The sequence below is a fragment of the Schistocerca nitens genome, chromosome 4 (assembly GCF_023898315.1).
Source record: "Schistocerca nitens isolate TAMUIC-IGC-003100 chromosome 4, iqSchNite1.1, whole genome shotgun sequence".
NCBI classification, from domain to species: Eukaryota; Metazoa; Arthropoda; class Insecta; order Orthoptera; family Acrididae; genus Schistocerca; species Schistocerca nitens.
In genome coordinates, this window is record NC_064617.1 from 610129551 (window position 1) to 610154383 (window position 24833).

Sequence of the window (24833 nt, forward strand, 5' to 3'; positions counted from 1 at the left end):
CCATACCCCATTCAGACCCATCGAGTGAGGTGGCGCAGTGGTTAGCACACTGGACTCACATTGAGGAGGACGATGGTTCAATCCCGCATCCGGCCATCCTGATTTAGGTTTTCCGTGATTTCCCTAAATCACTTTAGGCAAATGCTGGGATGGTTCCTATGACAGGGCACGGCCGACTTCCTTCCCTAAGCCGATGAGACCGTTGACCTCACTGTTTGGTCTCTTCCCCCCAAATCAACTCAACCATTCAGACCCCACATCACAGCTATTCTCAACATTGTGAATAATGACCTTTTGCTGTCTGTTGCTAAAGTAAGAGGTGAACCAATTGTGAGCTACTCCCCGTATTCCATAATGGTCCAACTTCTGGAGCAATATTTTGTGATCAACACAATCAAACGCCTTAGTTAAATAAAAAAATATGCCTATGTTTGTAGCTGTTACCTGGTGGATTTTTTAAATTTCAGTTTTAAAATGCCAAGGACATACATCCGTGAAGCTGACTCCTGTCCATACAAGATGTACTCTATGCAGATATTGGAGGAAGCTATGAATGCACGAATGGTAGAATGACTGTGAGAACAGTTAGCAGAAATTTTTCCATTCCCATAGGAACTCTCAACAACAAATAGTGAAACAAATGCACCAACAATATTGGGTGCCCAATGGCATTTTCTGATGCGGAGGAAAGTAGCTTTGTTGATCATCTCTTAACTGTATCTGAGTGGTGATTTCTATTCGACCTGCTAGACTTACGAATGATGGCAACCACTTATTTGACAGCACAGGAACCTAAGTTACCTGCATTTAATAATAATGTGCCACATACCAGATACAGATTGGGCTCCCGGATTTCTGAAAAGACACAGGGACAGAATGTCACAGTGCATGAGTTGTAACATTACAACAAAAAGAAATTCCTTACATGCGGGAACTGTTAAAGATTACTTTAACAACTTGAGTATCACTCTGAAAATTGATGATTACTGTGATGTCCCACCTGATAATATATTTAATTATGATGAGACCAATTTGTCGGATGACCCCTGGCCAGGGACGTTGCATATTTAAGAGATGAGTCAAATACCCAGATAGAATCCAGAACAGTACCAAAAGCTCCATTTCAGTCATGCTCTGTGGTTCAGCTTCTGTTGTTATGTACCAGCTTATGTCATATATATGGAAGAGCACATCTGGTCTACACGGACAGAAGGTGGCCCACCAAATATGCATTATAATCGTAGTAAGAGTGGCTGGTTCAACATAGTTATGTTCTGTGACTGGTTCAAAACAGTTCTTGTTCCTCATGTCAGAAATATTCCAGCAAGAAAAGTAATAATAGGTGACAATCTTAGCAGTCATTTCAATTAAGATGTTCTGAAACAGCCAATTAAGATGTTCTGAAACAGGCTCTATCAGCTGTACAAGAAGTTATGTCCAACACAACATGAAATAAGTGAAAATCTGACAAATGTGGATTACATCCTCTCCTTGCCAGTAAGGTGCTGATGTGCCTACCATATGGAATTCATGACCAGTCCTCCAGCAATTCTGGAAATGATGAAATAAATTCACCGTCGCATACCATGTTGCAAATAGTGGTCGACATGCTGAAGAAATTGAGAAGTGTTGATGAACCAAGGAAGATGCAGAGAAAGAGAAGAATTAGTGTTACTGCTGGGAGAAGTATCAATGCTGAAGATGTCTTACCTAGCAAAAGTATCAAAGAAAAACAGGACTCTATGCAAGGAGACAACTCTACTAGTGTCGGTACAATTGCTGATGATGAACATGAGACAGAACTCCTGGAAGTCAGTGACAATGCTTATGGGCTGTCAATCAGCGATAATCTGACACAAATTCTGGAAATGGATTTTTGGATACTAACAATATATCAGAAATTGGTGACTTTTACTTGGTTCGTTTCATTACCAAAAAATCTGTGTTGGTACAATTCTAAACATCAGTGAAGATGGGTGGAATAACTTATAATTTAGTTTCTCTTCATCACGCTCGTAAAGGTCAATTTAAATTTTACTGGCTTAATGTACCTGAAGAAGGAATTGCCAGTGTGGAGGATATTGTAAAGTTTGTTAGTGCTCCAGATGTCGATAGGAAGGGATTTTTACTTTTCAGCAGCAAATTCTACCAAAATACACTTCTATAGACAGTGGAGAACTAGTGATTTCATTTACTGTGTTGTATTTTGTGAACTTAAGAAAATGATTGCTAAACATTTTTTACAAACTTTATTTTCAAATTTTAACTAAATTCAGTGAAATTGTCATTATATTCCATCTTAATAAAGTATTATTAAATCACTAATTTATCTTAAAAGCAATATTGTTGCACAAAGTTACTCTCAGAGACTTTAACTTTGAAGAGCAATACAAAAGTACTGCATGTTCAATGCTAACCCTCATCTCAAGGTAACTTTGAACACTGTCTTTTTTTTTAATTTTTATTACATACAATAAACTCATGTATGATCTTTTTTTACTTTAAAATAATAAAAACTATTTTCGTGGTAATGTAATAAAGTTTGAAAGTGTTCAAAGTAACCCCATTTTATACTGAAAATATTAGAGGTTCTACTATAATTTCGTAGGATTAATCCAATGTTACTTTCCTTCCTGTGGAACATTTTCTGTCCAGTATTAAGCTCAGGGTGCTGTTAGTCAAATATTACTAGAGCAGATTCCATATTTGAAAAGACACTGTCTGATATACTGGTAGTATCGTGGTTTGTAGTTGATGATGTAAAGTGGCAAATGTCATACAGAAATCTTGGAAGATTGAATGTACCTGGTTACCTACATCTATTGTCTACAAGATGTGTATGATTAAAGCAAGCTGTGTTTCACATTAGTGGTCTTTTCTGAATCCATGTATGTCGTAATTTGTGAGCTTAGAATATGCTCTAGGATCCTGTAATAGATGAATGACAATGAAACTGGTGTCATAATTCTGTTTTTGAATTCCATCAGAGCCTGGTGCCTTTTTCACTTTTAAGTACTATTATTCTCAATTATTTTTCAATACTCCGGTAATATCGATATCGCTCATTTGTGAATCTATACGGTATAATGTCATTAGTATGGTCACATCAACTTGTGTGAATACATTTTTAAATGTGGAATTTGAAATTTCTGCTTCCTACCTGATGTCCTCATTTTGCCACCAAATGTACTGATAAGATGTTGAATGGAAGGTTCAATTTTCTTATAAATCATTCGTCAGGATCCGACTGGGAAAATTATTTCAGGCTTCATGGGTGCCACTTCTTACAGTTATTGATGCTAGAATTGCGATTAACTTTTAACTGTTAAGTGCCCCAGCAATGCCTTTAGTAGTGAGAATATAGTGATCTCTGTGTTTGCAATGATGAGTGATACCATTAAGGCAGTGTGGGTATTTGTCATATGTTAGTACTTTACTTGGAACTATAGGTGTCCACAGAGGGGGTGGGGGGACAAGATGGGGAACTGCCCATCCCTGGGATCTAGAGTAAAGTGTTTTTATTCATTATAAAAAAAAGAACTGAACTCCACCCAAACAGGCCACGAAGGCTCAACGCCATTGACCAGCCACTGTGTCATCCTCAGCCCATAGGTGTCACTGGATGCGGATATGGAGGAGCATGTGATCAACACACCACTCTCCTGGCCACATGTCAGTTTACAAGATCAGAACCACTACTTCTCAATCAAGTAGCTCCTCAGTTGGCCTCTCACTTTCTATAGCATTATTATCCCAATATTATGAATGCAACCACAAATAAAAACAACAAAAAAACTACACATGAAAATTGTATGATTTCAATCTGGATGTTATTGTTATATTTTTTTTTTTTTTTCTTTCGAATAACCCATTTGGAGGGTACGATGAATCAACTTTGGCTACTCTTCATTGTATTAGATTTCTTCAGTTTCCAAATTTCCTTCATCCTTTTAGAGTGTTGTTCCCTTTCTTCTTGAGTCCACTTTCGTCTAGTTATTTTCTTTCTCTCCTGAAATTCTGCCTTTTGAACTGCCTTTCTTAAATGTGTTCTGTTTTCTATTGTGTCTATTGTAACTCCAGCATTTTCAATGTCCTTTTCAGTCTCTATGAACCATGCTGGCTTGGATTTGTAGCTATTGAGTAATGTGAATATCCGCTTGGTTAGTCTGTTGTTATCCATTCTGAATATATGTCCAAAAAACTGTAGTCTCCTCTTCCTCATTACATCAGTTAGTTTCTCCGTTTTCAGATATAGCTCTCTGTTTGGTTTTAACCTGTATTCAGCATTATCGTTTCTTTTAGCTCCCACTTATTGTTATATATAATATGAGCTTTTCTCAATGCTGTAAGTTGTTTCGACCAGCCAGTGCTCATCTTTGGACTATCAATAGCAAAAATAAGAGACAAAGAGTCATTATTGAATCTACAAAATTTATTAAGTAACTATCTTTGTAATTAAAATTAAATGTCATGTGGTATTATTGGCTGCAAACACCAATGGGTGAGTTCAACTGCTTAATCAAGGAGGGTGTTCATCCTCCGTGAATGTTGGCTCCTTTCTGTGCGGATATGAGAGAGTGTATGCATTGGTTTATAGTGTAGTGTTATGATTGTGTTGTGTGATGACAGAAAGGAGAAGCAGAAGCCTGATGTTAGTACATAGCCTACCCCCCCCCCCCCCCCCTGGAATAACACCAAGGGGCCATCGATCTTAAACGTCCCCCTACAATGGGCGTATCACCATAAACAGTGTCTCATGCCATCACTTCATTTGACACTGGCGCAAAAACTGCTGATTAGGAACTTTATTCCAGTACCTCTCCTCCCTCATTCCAAGCAAATAATGACAGTGAAAATTTCAGCCGCCACAGGGATCTGAACCGACTTACCTCCAATCCAGCACCACTGCACAGGAGTGCATTAGCTATGGTGATGGGTATTTACATAATGAAAAAAGAACAAAATTGCACTTTAAGCCACTTGTTGCAAACTGTGATGTAACACTGCCATTGTAATGCCAGTAATACTAAATAAAGGCAACAATAGGTAGAGCTTGAGTCCTCCATTTCTGAACTTTTAAATACAGGAATGCATCTATTCAAATATACAACCTTACTTCCTTATCATCCGCTGCTGCCAGCCACAAAAATCACAAACTTATGATAAACTTTACAATGAGATATCATTTCTTCCAAAATAGTTCTGGAATTGAGGTTTGTTAAAACATAATTTCTTATAATCAAAACAATAACCACAAGATCTAATATGAATAATAGGTGCTACCATCTCTTCAGGTAGCAGTGCTTTGTTCCCTAGTTCTGCTCTGCTTGATACACAATTTGGCAGTCTCGATGACGATGGCGTCATGTTTTCAACTGCTCCTAGCAGCAACATTCAAATACTTGCACTGTTTAACTGCTAGGTGAACTTCGGTGCAGAACTTCTGTAATCTAACACACCTTTTGGTAACGTGCATGCCTCCCATGCAGCGGACCCGAGTTCGATTCCCGGCCGGGTTGCAGATTTTCTCCACTCGTGGACTGGGTGTTGTGTTGTCCTCATCATTTCATCTTCGTCATCGGCATGCAAGTCGCCCAGTGAGGCGTCGGCTGAAATAAGACTTGCACTTGGCGGCAAACCGAATGGGGCCTCCCGGCAAACAATGTCATACGATCATTTCATTTCACCAGCGATTGTAGTGGTTTAGCACTGCTAGGTCGACGGGAAATACAGTTATTTAAGTGACGCTATTTAGAATGAATTTTTTTGTTTGCAACTCTGTGAGATGAGAAAATTGTAAAAATTAGAGCTACCAGTAATGCAGTTCACCTATTCTTCCTAGGCGCCTTTCGCGACTGTAACAGCGGAGGGGGGGCACAGTTAGTGGTACCAAAAGTATGCTCCCTCCTGGTTTTGTGCTGTAAGTCTCGTTTGTTTTATTCTTTCCCTTGTGGAACTGTTTTAATAGGAACAAGAAACCGATGACCAAGCTTTTTGGTCCCCCACCCCTCCTTAAACCAACCAACCAGCCCAGCCACACACCGTCAGGTCGCTTGCGGAGTACTGATGTAAATGTTCACGGGAAATTCTGATGACAATCGGCGTCCGCAGGGGGCGGGGAAAGGGGCAAGAGGAGGGCACTTGAACCCCCACCCCCCTCCAGAATCTGAAGTACAAAATTTGTATTCGTTACAGAATTATCATACACCTATAGAAGTTATTTCCGTGATTCCGTATAATACCTCTCGTTTAGTCAATTTTAGCATTATGTGGATGATCACAGTGAGGTACTGCTATGGCAATTACCATCCTCTATTTTGAGAACATAACACCAGGCATTCGATTATGGAGGAGGAGGGAGGAGATTAGTGTTTAACGTCCCGTCGACAACGAGGTCATTAGAGACGGAGCGCAAGCTCGGGTGAGGGAAGGATGGGGAAGGAAATCGGCCGTGCCCTTTCAAAGGAACCATTCCGGCATTTGCCTGAAGCGATTTAGGGAAATCACGGAAAACCTAAATCAGGATGGCCGGAGACGGGATTGAACCGTCGTCCTCCCGAATGCGAGTCCAGTGTGCTAACCACTGCGCCACCTCGCTCGGTCATTCGATTATGCATCACTGGCTTCATTCGTTTGTAAGCAGGCATGCAAACAATACATCAATATTTTGAAAACGTCGAGGTTCGTCCATAAACATGAAAGTTAGCATCAATGTTTTGAATAGAGATACATAACCAATGCATCGACGAGAAAATTTCAAAAACATTGACGTCGTTCAACAATGGATCATTCATACCGTTCTAAGATAAGATACTCAGCCGTCGACACATCAAGTCTGGTAATTAAGTCCTCGTGACTTTTGTACTTGAGAAATTGTAGGTACGTGAAACATAAATTTTACAGTATTATGATTTGGGCTACGTCTGGTAGTATTAGTTGAATTAGAATTGTATAAGCTGCAATCACAGGGTTTAATGTAAGGGCCAATCAATTGAAAACGAGAAAGATGGAAAAAAAGTAAGTGAACTGTTTATTATCTCAAAGCAATCGTCGCAACTGTGAGACAAAACGGTCAGTGCCTTCTTTGGAAAATTTTTGCGCTAGCCTTCAGCACCATGGTTGTTTCCAGGTGTGTGCAACTCTTTGTCCCGGCGCAAATCAACACCCACGAATGTCTCTCAATTATTCGCTTTCTAGACAAGTCTTAACTCCCCAGCAGAACATTCGGTGCTTTTGAACTGGCAGAACACCACACATCGGGGCAAATCACAGATAATGACAGCACTATTATGAAGGTTAATCGGGACATGTTTGACGAAAAACAAGATTATCCCTTGTTTTGGGCCGGCCGGAGTGGCCGAGCGGTTCTAGGCGCTACAGTCTGGAACCGCGCGCAGGTTCGAATCCTGCCTCGAGCATGGACATGTGTGATGTCCTTAGGTTTGTGAGGTTTAAGTAGTTCTAAGTTCTAGGCGACTGATGACCTCAGAAGTTAAGTCCCATAGTGCTCAGAGCCATTTGGACCATTTTTGGACATTGTTTTGGCCTTACGATTGAATTAGTTGTAACTAGATCCATTGGTGATACAGAAACTGCGCTGAGCTGATAAGTAAGATCCCATGTATTGTCAAATACAGGGTATATCAAAACGAGTCATCCGATATGGCACGACTATATTTCTGAAAACAATAAAAATATAAAATGAATTTTGTTTTTTAATGATCGGGAAACTCAAAAAGTTTCTTTCATAGCTTTTCATATAGGTGTTCAATATGCCCCTTGACATGCACAGCAAATGTCAATGCTCTATCCAAATTGTTTCCACAATGCAGCGAACACATCTTGAGTTACAGCTTCCACAGCTGCTGTTATGTGATAAGTCAGTTCATTCATTGTTGTTAGTAACGGGGGCACATAAACAGAGTATTGTATAAAACCTTCACAAGAAATAATCACACACAGTCAAGTCCGGTGACCTTGGAGGCCAGTTATGTAATTTGATCCAGTGCGACCGATCAATCGTTCAGTAATCCTTTGGTTTAAAAAATTCTCGCATTTCCACATTCCAGTGGTGGCGGTGCTCCATCCTGATGGCAAATGAAGACGTTCGTATCAGTCTTCAACTGTGGGAAAAGAAAGTTATCAAGCATATAGAGGTATGTGCTTGCTGTAACAGTGTTCCAGGCAAAGAAAAGTGGACCATACACCTTTTCCTGTGAAGCTGCACAAAAAACATTAAATTTTGGAGAGCCCCTCTCATGTTGTACAACTTCATGTGGTTGTTCCGTACCTCGTATTCTCACATTATGACAGTTCAACTTTCCATTTAAATGGAACGTTACCTCGTCACTAAAGAACTAAGCGTGGAAGAAAACTTGTCATCCTCCATCTTGTCAAGAACGAAACTACAGAACTCCACACGTTGTTGTTTGTCACCTTCACGAAGAGCTTGCAGCAGCTGCATTTTGTGTGGTTTCATGTGTGAACGTCGGCGCAATGCACGCCAGACGGACATGTGGGGGAAGGGGGGGGGGATGTTGAGCTGACAAGGTGCACGGCGAACGTATTTCTTGTGCAACTATGGCGGATGCCTTCCACGTCTGTGTCGTACAGTCGGGGTCGGCCCGGCTATTTGTTTTTACATAAACAACCTGTTTCTCGGAATTGTTCATGCCATCGTCTGATGCTCTGTGCTGTAGGAGGATCCACACCATACCTAATACGAAAGTCACACTGAATACTTACTTACTACTGACCCGCACTGTGCAAAATGTATCACACAAAAACGCTTTCTGTTTCCCCACCATTTTTACCATACAGAACTGAAGTGGGCGCACACAGCTGCTACCCTTGCGGGGACCATGTAAAACTCGTATATTTGCTCTTTCCAACAGTACGTTCTTTACGCACATATGTCAAATAACATAAAAGTTACGATTTTTTTTTAATTGGACGATTCTTTTTTATACGTCCTGTATATTAAAGGAACTGTCAATGCAGCCGGCCGTTGTAGCCGAGCGGTTCTAGGCGCTTCAGTCCGGAACCGCGCGACTGCTACGTTCGTAGTTTCGAATCCTGCCTCGGGCATGGATGTGTGTGATGTCCTTAGGTTAGTTAGGTTTAAGCAGTTCTAGGGGACTGATGACCTCAGATGTTAAGTCCCATAGCGCTCAGAGCCATTTGAACCATTTTTGTCAATGCAAGTGACGAGCTACGATAAAGATAGGTATAGAGTACACTGAAAGAAGGACAAATTTAAAAAAAAAAAAAGAAAGGGAAAAAAGCTTGATATTCGCACACGATGGAATCCGTCCTTTGTGGAAACGATATTTTTAACTAGACCTGAGGCTTCCCCCAATGGTTTCTACTAGTGTGATATAGTGTGTGTAAAAAAATGGCGGAATTGCTACGACCATTTGAAAAATTAACGAGAGAAATTTCAGGGGACACGTTACAGTAACCAAAGTGATCCTGGTAATCAGTTGTGTTCGGGAAGCAGTCGAAAACATGAAACCTAGGAATGAAGGGATTATTAAGTTTGAAAACGAAATAAAGAAACAACTGGCAAAAAGGCTCGACAACTTAGAATATTCCGCCATTCTGAACATGAAAAATTAGTCATCAATATTTGCCGGAAGCATTTGTGAAACAGGTTCAGATACACCTGTCGTTCCACGTTACAACAATGTCTGCAACTCGTGGTCTAGTGGATAGCCGGCACGGTAACTCAGCGTGTTCGGTCAGAGGGTAGGCTTCCCTCCATAATAATAATAAAAAAAAAATTGAGTTAATGGATCAACGACGAACTGAAACGGATGTCTTGTGACATCCGCTCCGAGCAGATGCAACGAACGAAAACGAACAAAATGAGATTTAAAAAAAAAGTGGCTAGCGTAGCTGCCACTGGATCACGGGGCCCCAGGTTCGATTCCCGGTCGGGTTGGAGATTTTTTTCCACCCGGGGACTGGCTGTTTGTGTTGTCCTCATACTTTCATCGTCATCAGTCTTGACATTGGCTAGATTGGACCGTGTAAAAATGGGGGCATTGTACGGGCGCTGATGACTGCGCAGTTAAGCGCCCCACGAACCAATCATCATCATCATCAACGTTACAATAATAAAAAGATACCATACTGATATATGGGAGGACGTGAAGTCATTTTTCCCAAAACGTGGGGAAATTTGCGAAGGTATTCTTTCCATCGTCGTCTCGCGAGTGTCGAGTGAGCACTTGTTGTCTGAGGCCTGGATAACCATAACTCCAGAGAGAATCAGACTTGTAGGGAGCAGATTATCTAAGCTTCTTTTCCTAAATTCTGTATCCATAAATTTGAAGAAAGAAATTGTTTCAATGATAAAAAATGAATTTTCTTTACAAGATCCATTTATATTAAGATAGTTAATCGTCATATCGGTCTGCATAATTCCGTCTAATGTAACTTAACGTTAGGAAACGTAGATAGGTTTGTGAACAAGTAGGTGCCGACTTCCAGATCCTCTATGTTTTAAAATACCTCTGACCATGCAACTTAAGTTCTTTTGTTACACTACATAAAAATACAGCATTTCGATGCGCTTTTTCTAATACTTGTAAAACACACAGAAACATCGATGTATCGTTTTTACAAGCGATTTTTTAACTACGATGCTTTTTCGTATGAATATCGATGTCTAATCACCTATGTTTCCAAAAGCAATGTAGCAGTCCTGTTTCGAAGTCGCTGTGTTTATCATAACAATGAGCACGCTGCTGTTTCGCGGATCAAAATGACTCTGAGCACTATGCGACTTAACTTCTGAGGTCATCAGTCCCCTAGAACTTAGAACTACTTAAACCTAACTAACCTAACGACATCACACACATCCATGCCCGAGGCAGGACTCGAACCTGCGACCGTAGCGGTCGCGCGGTTCCAGACTGTAGCGCCTAGAACCGCTCGGCCACTCCGGCCGGCTTTCGCGGATCAAAAGATGACGGAAGAAAGCCGCTCTCTTATGCCGTGCCGCCCTATTTTATTGCCTTCTTGGAAGCATTGTTCTGCAGCTGTCTACGGGGCGATTACGAACTGTTGTGGAATGAACGTCACAGTCTTCTTAACGTAATCACCATTAGCTAAACGCAGTGCTTCCTAGAGCATATTTTGGTTTCACAGAATGCCATGTGCAGTACCATGTTCACTCCGTGATGAATTAAATTTTTTTTCTTTATTACTATCGAAGGATATTAGTCAAAGACTCTTTATGACTAGTTATTTTTGTTTATAACCAACAGTATTCTCACCTCTGATTATTTCCTACTTCAGATTTGACATTCAGCGTCGATAAACATTATTCGCATATGAATAAAAAAAATTTTTTTTCTTATTGTGGTGCTTTACTGCTAGCCAATTGATCATTTTGTTGCAAACATGTCACATATATTCCTAAAAGGATATAATTTTAAATCGTCAACTTCAAAACATTATTCGCATATGAATAAAAATATTTTTTCTTATTTTGGTGCTTTACTGCTAGCCAATTGATCATTTTGTGGCAAACTTGTCACATATATTCCTAAAAGGATATAATTTTAAATCGTCAACTTCAAAAATGTGTCACATCCATAGAGATTTTATTAATACAAAGTTACTTTAAAGGTAACGAGTCATTCTTACCTTTTTAAGTAACCAAATAATCTGTAACAAGTATAGAGTGGATGACCATCAATTCACTGGAATATAATAACAGGGTGTATACGCTCTGGGACATCCGGGAAAAACTCGGGAATTTTTTCATCCGGGAGAAAACCGGGAAAAACCCGAGTATTTTTTAGAACTCCGGTAATTTTTCATTGTTTTAGAGTTCAGTTAAATTTTTGTAATTTGTCTGGTAAGAAATGATAAACAGCAAAATGTGTCAAAGGCTTTGGGACGAAGACTATGGAATACCCCATAACAATAAACTGCTGTCGACGAAAGTGACGTCACAGTTGTTTACATTTAGTTCGTTTGAGCAGTTACCCGCAGGCCCACGCGCATGCGTTGGTGAGTTGCGTATGGGTATTACCTTCTCCCGCTTCCGGGTTCTTGTGGTGTGGCTGTTGGCTGTATCAGCAGTAGCAACTAGCAGCCAGATGCTATCGCCGGCCGCGTTGGTCTCGCGGTTCTAGGCGCGCAGTCCGGTACCGTGCGACTGCTACGGTCGCAGGTTCGATTCCTGCCTCGGGCATGGATGTGTGTGATGTCCTTAGGTTAGTTAGGTTTAAGTAGTTCTAAGTTCTAGGGGACTGATGACCACAGCAGTTGAGTCCCATAGTGCTCAGAGCCATTTGAACCATTTTTGAACCAGATGCTATCAGGAAAAATTTTCCTGCTGCTCCCATGGTGCCAAATTGCCGCATGCGCACAGCAGTTTGGGTTGTAGTGGAGAGGGGGGTATTGTAGAAACGACGGAGAGGCTTCGTCCCCGCCGTAACCCTCAATGGTACACAACCCTACAACAGGCTACAGCAGTCCATTCACCCAACCCCAATGTTTGCATGGCAGAGTAATTATGGTATAAGCGTACGTGGAGACTGTAGCAATCGCTGACATACTGTAACTGAGGCGGAATAGGGCGTACCAGCCCACATTCACCGAGGCAGATGGAAAAACGCCTTAAAAACCATCCACAGAACGGCCGGTACACCGGATCTTGACACTAATTTGCCGGACGGATTCGTGCCGGGCACCGGCACGCCTTCCCGCCCGGAAAGCAGTGCGTTAGCTTGCACAGCTAACCGGGCGATCGGTTAGGGGGGTAGTCTCCAATTTGTCGTGTTTATGTTTAGTGATTCTGCTGTTTCCTCTTCGTTTACACTTCTCACATCAAATGAAAAGAAAACGGATTTCTGTGGTTGGGAGCTATCAAGTGAATTAAAATACACTATGCGATCAAAAGTATCCGGACACCCCCAAAAACAAAACTTTTTCATATTAGGTGCATTGTGCTGCCACCTAGTGCCAGATACTCCATATCAGCGACATCAGTAGACGTTAGACATTGTGAAAGAGCAGAATGGCGCGCTCTCCGGAACTTAAGGACTTAGAACGTGGTCAGGTGATTAGGTGTCACTTATGTCATACGCCAAATTTCCACACTCCTAAACATCTCTAGGTCCACTGTTTCCGATGTGATAGTGAAGTGGAAACGTTAAGGGACACGTACAGCACAAAAGCGTACAGGCCGACCTCGTCTGTTGACTGACAGAGACCTCCAACAGCTGAAGAGGTTCGTAATGTGTAACAGGTCTATGCAGACCATCACAAACGAATTCCAAACTGCATCAGGATCCACTGCAAGTACTATGACAGTTATCCGGGAGGTGAGCCAACTTGGATTACATGGTCGAGCGGCTGTTCATAAGCCACACATCACGTGGGTACATGCCAAACGACGCCTCGCTTCGTGTAAGGAGCGTAAACATTGGACGATTGAACTGTGGAAAAACGTTGTGTGGAGTGACTAATCACGGTACACAATGTGGAGATCCGATGACAGGGTGTGGGTATGGTGAATGCCCGGTGAACGTCGTCTGCCAGCGTGTGTAGAGCCAACAGTAAAATTCGGAGGCGGTAGTGTTATGGTGTGGACGTGTTTTTTTATGCAGGGGGCTTGAACCCCTTTTTGTATTGCGTGGCACTATCGCAGCACAGGCCTACATTGATGTTTTAAGCACCTTCTTGCTTCCCACTGCTCAAGAACAATTCGCGGATGGCGATTGCATCTTTCGACACGGTGGAGCACCTGTTCATAATGCACGGCCTGCAGCGGAGTTGTGGCCCCGCGGCTTGAGGCGTCATGTCGCGGATGCGCGGCCCCTCCTGCCTTAGGTTCGAGTCCTCCCTTGGGCATGGGTGAGCGTGTTGTTCTTAACATAGATTAGTTTAAGTAATGTGTAAGTCTAGGGACCGATGACCTAAGCAGTTTGGTCACTTAGGAATACACACACTTTTTTTGTGGCGGAGTTGTTACATGACAATAACCTTCCTATAATGGACTGGTCTGCACAGACTCCTGACCTGAATCCCATAAAACACCTTTGGGATGTTTTGGAACGCTGACTTTGTGCCAGATCTCACCGACCGACATCGATACCTGTCCTCAGTGCAGCACTCCGTGAAGAATGGGCTGCCATTCCCCAAGAAACCTTCCAGCATTTGATTGAACGTATGCCTGCGAGAGAGGAAGCTTTCATCAAGGATAAGGGTGGGCCAACACCATATTGAATTCCAGCATTAGCGATGGAGGGCGCCACGAACTTGTAAGTCATTTTCAGCCAGGTGTCCGGATACTATTGATCACATAGTCTACATTCATATAATTACGAAAGGCTAACATATGTCATTAGTTTCAGTTTCCTGACTTTATGTTATTTCCACGTTTTTGGCAGACAATCACCTTGTGGAACAATGAAATTATTTTCGTCGGTATGCAAAATAAACGTGGCTTTTACTAATCTTTTCTTCAGAAGCATCAATTTATTAGAATGGAAGTGTTTCATTCCGCGCTATTGGTTAGTTTCAACTGCTCACTGAATTTCAAGTGCGCATGTTCTGGCACATATGGCATTACGCCATAATAAAGAACCAAACATGATATAATACAGTACAGATACTCCAAGAAAATTTGCATCCCGAAAACCGCACTGAAATCTTAATACCAGGTTGGGGCCTACTGCATTGTGAATCTGGACATGTGAGTATGCACTTTAAGCCGAATTATGCATTTTAGTATGGTGTACGATATTCCGATGCTCTCGGAGTATGCTATTTCCTTTATGACGTCATGTAAGCTCTCTTAATACTACATATGTATGAATCAACATATATGCGTCCTACGTGATCGTAGCTGCCCACGCGCAGTAAAGCGTTTTCTGGCGCTCTCTGGCAACTGCTGAAACGAAGCTATTTCTAACAGGTCGCGGGAAAATATCGCGAATGGTGCTTTGAAAAGTAAATTTCGTATAACACAAGATGAATTAGGTTACGTGTGCGAATGTGCAATGAATTTCTTAAATCACATAGCGTTCGACTCTCATTTAAAACTTTGCACATTGAAGACTAGCCCAGAAGACAAGACATTTCATCATTTAAAATTTTACCTGCACATGTGTGTGATGTAACTTAAAGTGTAACACACACAAAATAGACCAATATTATATGTGAAGGTTTAGCTTCTCTTGTAGCTTATTAATCTTCAAGGCAAATATTATACGTGAAAGCTTATCTTTTCTTGTAGCTATACTATGTACATTAATTTAAATCATTAACTTCTCCTATTTGTGACTTAACCATGACGTTGCTATTGGCTGACTACGTCACGTGTCCTATGCTTTGAATATCTGCCTTCGTTGGCTGGCGAGATCACGTGACATGAGCAATGACTGGCTCACCAAAAGCGCATTTCAATCTCGATTTCAATGCTTTGGAAACTAACGTGCTGTTTCGAATCTATACTTTCGTAGCACGAATACAAAAATATGCAGCGTAAGGCATTATGAAAATACGCAGCGAAAATGTTACTGCACCTCAAAGATCTTTCCATTTTTTTTGCCTCGTTTTTTTCGCTCTCTGAAGTTCCACACTGGTGTATAAAACCTTTGCCATTCAAAGAATTGATATTTTTGAAACTTCAAGGGAAAGAATATTGTCACTTATGGAAAAAATGTATTTTTCACCTTGGGTGAAGTGTATTTTCGCGTAGGAAAACAGTGTGTTTTTAACCGGGAAATCCGGGAATTTTTTTTTTCTTGTCTGCATATACACTGTGAATAAATTTTTTTTGTGCCACCAACAAAATTTGGTTCTTATGGTATGTCACGTCTCAGAACTGATGAAGTAATTTATTTGTATAGCAAATTTAGAGTCTGCCCCCCCCCCCCTCCTTCCCGTTCCCCCAGGAAAAATTTCTGCAGACGCCTATGGTCCAGTATCAATTAATAAAGCATTTAACGATGAATGACGATGAGAACTAGTCTAAATTCATATTGATTACTACAAATAAGCAACGCATCTGAACACAAACGTCACTACAATAGTCAACCATTAACACGTTCATTGGTGGCGGCGCAGCGCTAAATTATAGTTAAGCTGAGGTTTAATCACGTATACTATTTTAAATCTCCAGTGTTGACTTGTTCTATAGAGTAAAAAAAAAAAAATCCCTGGAAGGTACCGGAATGCTTTCCGGCCGAAATTAAGCCCTGGATTTTATAGACAGTGATTACCTCTGGTTTATACGTGGACATATTCGCGAGAGGAATCTACTTTGGCAGATTTTACAGTTACATTCAGTAGAGTAATGAGACTTGATTCTTAAACAGTTTTTTAATAACTTTAAACATTTTTAAACTATTTTTAAATTTCAGTTATTGTAAAAATGGGCGGGGATTGTGGGTGTAGGGGGGATTGATTAATACGCAGATAATGATGCGGACTAAAACGGATTATTGAATGTGACTAATAACTGAGTATGCTAAAAAATGTAGTAAAGGAGAAAAAATAATTAGTTGCGCTTTATATTCATTGCAAAAATCAGTATAAAGTGCAGGCTGACGCCTAGGCGCCGCTGCATTAGCCGAGTTGCATAGTTGTTAGGGCATCATTTCTTCGTCGTATTTGCGCATAGCTACCTAGCAGATTTTATAGACTCGACAATGATTCGTTGCCTCCCCTTTTAAGAATTTTACAATTATATTCCAAAGTGAAACTACCTCCCTAAAACAATTTATTGTTTACTTTTTACCAATTTCTTCTTGTATTCGTTGCTGATGAAGGTGAATTTTGTAAAAAATGTTAAATTAAATTTTTCTTTATATTATTCGGACTCAAAGAGATAAAAGAGGCTCAGATAGACGGACAACAAAGTGATCCTATAAAGGCTTCCGTGTCTACCGACTGAGGCACGGAACACTAAAAAAGATCAGAACCAAGCAATAACTCAATCGTCATAGACGACGTGTCATTTTTTCCAACTGAATATTCTTATCATAAACTAAACTATTTTTTTTTTCAAAATTACGTAACAACACTTTACAATAGAAGCAAACGGTAACATTGCACTGTGATCAGTTCCATCGCTGCCGATGCTGTAGATGTCGACGAGATCAAGAGGTGAGGCAGAGAGAGGGGCAGGGAGCGGAGGTGCGGCACCCACCTTGCGCGTGTCGCTGGGCCTGGAGCGCCGCGGCTGCTCCCCCTGATCCAGGCCGCACATGACCGCGGCGAGTTAATTGTATGCGGGACTCCGGTTGGCCTGTGTCGCGTGCCGCCACCCGCCGACTCCAGCGCGAGACTGACCGAACCGCCGCGCCGCGCGCCGCCCCCGTCACTGCCTCGCCACCCCCGCCGGCTACGCCCCCACCCTGTGGAGGGGTAGGGAGGGCCAGCGCCCCTGGCGTGGCGGAGCTACCCTCGGCGCAGTCAAAGGACCGTACAGATCTTCGAAAGCGTTTGTTATGCTAACAGCCACCTCTATGGAAGGAACGAACAAGCAAGTCGTCTGTACTTTCGACCAAATCAAAACGTTGTCGTGTGTGTAATGAGCTACCAGTTAGCAGCTCTGACAATGATGGCTCCTCATCCTCCTTTCACTCTACAGCAAGCTTTTAATGAACAGTGTGCTCTGCTCTTCATTTGAGAGCATACCTGTTCAAGCATTTTTAAAAGGGAGGTGGGGGCGGGTACTCCGATACAAGACCTCGACAAAAGTGCTTTAAGCCGTTCTTAGACCTATATCTACAGGAATACCCTGCCATTCACACTTAGTGCTTGGCAGCGGGTTCATCGATCAGCCTTCAAACTCTCCAACTACCGCTCCACTCTTGAATAGCGAGTGGGAAATTCGAATGCATAAATCTATCCTCGTGAGCACTGATTTCTCTTACTCCATTACGACGATAATTTCTATATATGTAGGGGAGCGTCGATAAAATATTTTCGTATACGAAGGAGAAAGATGGTAAATGAAATTTCATGGAAAGATCACGCCGCAATGAAAAAGCCTTTGTTTTAACGACTACCGCATCAACTCGCGGATCACATCCATGACACTCTCACCCCATTCCGCTATTTACATCTACATCTACATGACTACTCTGCAATTCACATTTAAGTGCTTGGCAGAGGGTTCATCGAACCACAATCATACTATCTCTATACCATTCCACTCCCGAACAGCGCGCGGGAAAAACGAACACCTAAACCTTTCTGTTCGAGCTCTGATTTCTCTTATTTTATTTTGATGATCATTACTACCTATGTAGGTTGGGCTCAACAAAATATTTTCGCATTCGGAAGAGAAAGTTGGTGACTGAAATTTCGTAAATAGATCTCGCCGCGACGAAAAACGTCTTTGCTTTAATGACTTCCATCCCAACTCGCGTATCATATCTGCCACACTCTCTCCCCTATTACGTGATAATACAAAACGAGCTGCCCTTTTTTGCACACTTTCGATGTCCTCCGTCAATCCCACCTGGTAAGGATCCCACACCGCTCAGCAATATTCTAACAGAGGACGAACGATAATACAAAACAAACTGCCCTCCTTTGAACTTTTTCTGCATCCTCCGTCAGTCCTCTCTGGTAAGGATCCCATACGGCGGAGCGTTACTCCCGAAGAGGATGGATTAGCGTGGTGTAGGCAGTCTCTTTAGTAGTGGTGTTGCATCTTCCAGGTGTTTTGCCAGTAAAATGCAGTCTTTGGTTCGCCTTTCCCACAACATTTCTACATGATAGTAACAAGTTAAGTCGTGCGTAATTGTAATCCATATATTTTGTTGAAATTGCAGCCTTTAGATTTCATCGTGTAACCCAAATTTAAACTGCTCGATAACAACGGTGAATTCACTGACGACAGTGCCACTAAAGCAGAGTTATTAAACACGGTTTTCCGAAATTCCTTCACCAAAGAAGACGAAGTAAATATCCCTGAATTCCAATCAAGAACAACTGCGAAGATGAGAGACATAGAAATAGATATCCTCGGTGTAGCAAAGCAGTTTAAATCACTTAATAAAGGCAAGGCCTCCGGTCCAGATTGTATACCAGTCAGGTTCCTCTCAGAGTATGCTGATACAATAGCTCCATATTTATCAGTTATATACAACCGCTCGCTCATCGAAAGATCCGTACCTAAAGACTGGAAAAATTGCTCAAGTCACACCATTACCTAAAAAGGGAAGTAGGAGTAATCCGTTGAATTACAGGCCCATATCACTAACGTCGATTTGTAGTAGGATTTTGGAACATATGCTGTATTTGAACATTATGAAGTACCTCAAAGAAAACGATTTATTGACACATAGTCACCACGGATTCAGAAAATATCGTTCTTGAACTAATGAGTGCTATCGGCAGGGGATGTCAAATTGATTCCATATTTTTAGATTTCTAGAAGGCTTTCGACACCGTTTCTAACAAACGTCTTCTAACCAAACTGCGTGCCTATGGAATATCACCTCAGTTGTGCGACTGGATTCGTGATTTCCTGTCAGAAAGGTCACAGTTCGTATTAATAGACGGAAAGTCATCGAGTAAAACAGAAGTAATATCCGCCGTTTCCCAATGAAGTGTTATAGGCCCTCTAATGTTCCTGATCTATATTAACGACATAGGAGGCAATCTGAGTAGCCCTCTTAGATTATTTGCAGATGTTGCTGTCATATACCGTCTTGTTAAGTCATCAGATGACCAAAACGAATTGTAAAATGATTGGTTCAAATGGTTCAAATGGCTCTGAGCACTATGGGACTTAACGTCTATGGTCATCAGTCCCCTAGAACTTAGAAGTACTTAAACCTAAGTAACCTAAGGACATCACACAACACCAATTGTAAAATGATTTAGATAAGATATCTGTATGGAGCAAAAAGTGGCAATTGACCCTGAAGTCATTCATACGAGTACTAAAAGAAATCTGCTAAATTTCGATTACGCGATAAGACACACAAATCTGAAGGCTGAAAATTCAGATAAATACTTAGGGAATACAATTACAAATAACCTAAATTGGAACGATCACATAGATAATATTGTGGGCAGAGCAAACCAAAGACTGTGATTCAGTGGCAGAACACTTAGAAGGTGCAACAGATCTACTGAAGAGACTGCTTACACTACACTTGCCCGACCTATTGTGGAGTATTGCTGTGCGGTGTGGGAGCCGCATCAGGTGGGACTGACGGATGACATCGAAAAAGTTCAAAGGAAGGCGGCTAGTTTTGTATTATCGCGAAATAGGGGAGATAGTGCCACAGGCATGATACCTGAATTGGAGTGGCAACCATTAAAACGAAAACGTTTTTCGCTGCGACAGGATCTTCTCATGAAATTTCAATCACCGGTTTTCTCCTCCGATTGCGAAAACATTCTGTTGGCACCCACATACATAGGGAAAAATGATCATCAAGATAAAGTAAGAGAAATCAGGATTCGCACTGAATTATTTAAATGCTTGTTTTTCCCGCGCGCCGTTCGGGAATGGAACGGTGGAGAGACAGCTTGAAGGTGGTTCACTGAACCTTCTGCCAGGCACTTGATTGAGAATAGCAGGGTAATCACGTGGACGTAGATGTAGGTGTAAAAAAGATTTCTTTTAGTACTCATGTGGATGGCCTCACACTTTTCGCACCATGCCTAAATCATGTTGCAATTGCTTTTGACATTCTAAATTCGGACTTACGACAAGCTCCTGTCTTTCGATATGGACGCTTCAATGTACACTGATCAGCCAAAACAACCAAAACATAATGACCACCGCCACTCCGACGTTGGATGCCGCCTGGTGGCGTTGGAGACGCGGTAACATAAGTACGTAAGTGGAGCACACGCGGACGGGGTATCACCCTAGCGAAGATAGGGGTTGCAAATGGGGAAATCCACTGAGATAAGCGACTTTGGCAAAGCGTAGATTATTATTATACAGAGCCTCTGAGCAAGTATCTCGAAAACGACGAAGCTGGTTGAATGTTAACGTGCTACTGTCGTGAACATCTATGGAAAGAGGTATAAGGACAGTGAAACTACGACTAGGCGCTAACTGGTTGGATGTCCACGGCTCTTCACAGAATGTGGGGTTTGAAAGCTTGTCTGCTCTGTAAAGTAGGGCAAATGGTAACCTGTGACATCTCTGCCGAAAAAGCTCAACTCTGGTGCATGCACAAGTGTTTCGGAGTACGCCGTTCATCGTTCATTGTTGAACATGGAGCTCCACAGCAAACCACTCCTACGTGTTCACGTGTTTACCCAACGACATGGTCAATTACGGTTGCAGTCGGCACGCAACCATCGGGATTCGACGGTCGATCACTGGAAACATGCCGGCTCTTCAGGTGAATCGAGTTTTTGCTACAATAGGTCGATTTTAGTCTCCACAAACGCTGTCATTGAGGTGAACGACTGCTATAAACTTCCAGCGCGCCACGAACGCAGGCTGGTGGGAGCATTATTACTCTCTGGATGACTTTCTCCTGCACTTGAATGGGACCTGTGGTAGTAATCGAAGACGCACTGGTTGCTGCGAACCACCTGCATCCCTTTATGGCTTGATGTCTTCCCGGACGGCGATGGCATCTTTCAGCAGTGTAATTGTCCATGTCTCGGAGCCAGAACATTGCCACAGTGGTTTGAGGAGCATTGCTGTGAACTCATGTTGATGTCCACGCCTTATGTAAATACTGAAAACGATCGGGGTCGCTATCGGGCGCCATCACCACTACGCAAATCAGCGGCCCGTTATTTACGCGAATTACATGACGTGTGCGTAGACATCTAATGCAACATGCCTCCACAAACCTACCAACAGCCTTTTGGATGCCTGATACGCAGAATCAGTGATGTGTTTCTTTCCAAAGACGGACAAACAAGGTTTTAAGCAAATGATCATAATGCTGTGGCTCATCCGTGTAGGTCTTATTACACTGCATTCGGCGTACCAGCATACATCATATTTTTGCACCCACTGACTGGATCACTGATACATAAGACACATTAGTCGACAAAGCCAATTAAAATTCAGGCTGCTGTAGGAACTAAGCTTCATCCACTGAGGTGACAAAAGTCATGGGATAGCGATGTGCTCATATACAGTTGTTGGAAGTACACAAGGTATAAAAGAACAATATATTGGCGGAGCTGTCATTTGTGCTCAGTTGATTCGTGTGAAAAGGTTTCCAACGTGCTTGTGGTCGCATGAGGGGAATTAACAGACTTTAAACGCGGAATGGTATTTGGAGCTAGACGTATGGGACATTCCATTTCGGAAATCGTTACGGAATGCAGTTATCCGCTATCCACAATGTCAAGAGTGTACCGAGAATACATTTTCGGCATTACCTCTCACCAGGGACAACGCAGTAGCCGACGGCCTTCGCTTAACGACAGAGAGCAGCGGCCTTTCCGTATAGAGATGTCAGTGCTGACAGACAAGCAGCAGTGCGTGAAATACACACAGAAATCAATGTGGGACGAACGATGAACGTAATCGTGAGAGCCTTTCCTAAGAGCACGATGTACCCCTCAGCACCTCTCCTGGGCTCGTGACCATATCGGTTGGACCTTAGACGACTGTAAGATCGTGGTCTGGTGAGATGAGTCCCAATTTGAGTTGGTAAGAGTGAGATGGGGGTCTAATGTGGCGCAGGTCTCTCGAAGACATGGACTCAAGTTGTCAACAAGACACTGTGGAAGCTGCTGGTGGCTCAATAATGGTGTGGCCTCTTTCCATGTCAGATCACCTAATTTCGGAACATTATCCTGCTCGAACATCAAAAATATCGACGAAACGTTGTATGAACATTCGCACATGTCCCCAATGAACAACAGTGAAGTTTAACATTCGTTGAAGAAATACTGGCAGAGCGAACGTGGATTCCTGGCGACTTTGGACTGTTGTACCTCGGGCTGTATTTCGTTGAAAGAAATGATATTTGACCATCTTGTACAACTTTATGCGTTCCCTTAAGAATTATAATGAAATAAAGTTTATGAATCATGTTCATTCAGAACATTTCGGCAAAATCGCTCGGAAAACTTCAAAGTTTGGCATCTTAAACTTCAGGGACTAAAGGTATGACGAACGTGTAACTTGGCATTTACTAACTTAACAACATAAGGTTCCAAATACTCGTACAAAGTTTCGTTTATGTACCACTTTCCAGTACCAAATAAATTAAGAGCAGATTTGAAGACTACGTAAAAAAACAAAAGACTTTCCAAACTCGTCTCAGTAGAAAGACTATGGTTTTAACAGGCAAAGTGGTTTCGATTGTCCAAAGCGGAATAGCAATGCTGAATAATTTGTATCAAAGTTAGTCGCGAAAATCACGGCACGAAGAAAATGTAAACTTCGGATTCTTATACCTCGAACATTAAACGCCTACTGAACACGAAACTTAATACGCAGCAGGTCGGTAACACAAGGACGTGTAATACAAAATTTCATTCACCTACCATTTTCCCTAATTTATAAATTCGTCGAAAAGCTGACGATTTTTGTAAAAAGGTGAAAATAGGTTTGCATTTGATATTTGGTTTTCAAATATCGCTTTCTATTAAAACTTTAAAACCGGCATCATTCGAAAGAAAGTGTTTTAAGCCGCTACAGAACATTTGGCTAACAATGCCACTTAAACTGAAGCAAACTAGCCGGAAAAATCGCGCTGCTGAATAAGTTTTAAATTTGGCCTCTTGTAGCTCATTCATTAAAGGCAAGATAAACATGAAACTTTGGACACAACGAATTAGTAACGTAAGTTTTTGCAATATAAAATATCATTCCAGTACGTAATAGATCTTTTAAGGGGAAATAAAGATTCTGTATGGAATAAATATGCCGAGTAGCGGCAAAGAATTAATTTATAAATATATGATAGGCGTTAAGACATAATATCTCAGAAACTTTTTAAATCTAAAATGAAAGACAAAAACTTTCATTTATTATTATTCTGTTCTGTCTGTTAAGAGTTTTGAGGGGAATGTCTTAGCGTAATCTACCAGACACTGTACAACTATTTAGGTGATAAAGTAAGTCATCAAAAGGCCGCCCGGTTGGCCGTGCGGTCTAACGCACGGCTTTCCGGGCGGGAAGGAGCGCCTGGTCCCCGGCACGAATCTGCCCGGCGCACTTGTGTTGAGATCCGGTGAGCCGGCCAGTCTGTGGATGGTTTTTAGGCTGTTTTGCATCTGCTTCGGCGAATGCGGGCTGGTTCCCCTTATTCCGCCTCAGCTACACTATGTCGGCGATTGCTGCGCAAACAAGTTTTCCACGTACGCGTACACCATCATTACTCTACTACACAAACATAGGGGTTACGGGGTTTCACTCGTCTGGTGTGAGACTTTCCCTGGGGGAGGGGGGGGGGGGGTCCACCGGGGGCCGAACCGCACAATAACCCTGAAAGTGTGGTTCGATGTGGGGCGGCGGAGGGGTGAAGTGGACTGCGGCAGTCGTCGTGGGGTTGTGGACCACTGTGGCTGCGGCTGGGACGGAGCCTCTCTGTCGTTCCTAGGCGCCCGGTTCACATATAATACAATACAAGTCATCAAAAAGTATCGGTGTTTTATTTAAAATGACAGTGTACCTAACCTAATTTCTTCTGTCTTGAACAATTTGTATTTGTACAGTAATATTTGGCAGCAATCAGGCGAAGATAATTGACGCAGAATATTGGCCGTTACATCACATTTTATTAGCGGTCTCGTATTATAATATGTATCCTTTCAGACCAGCAACCTGTTTCTTTTAAATATCGAAGTCTGATGTTTCCTTGTCGGACGACCGTAAGTTACAAAATAACATTTTAATTGTTTTA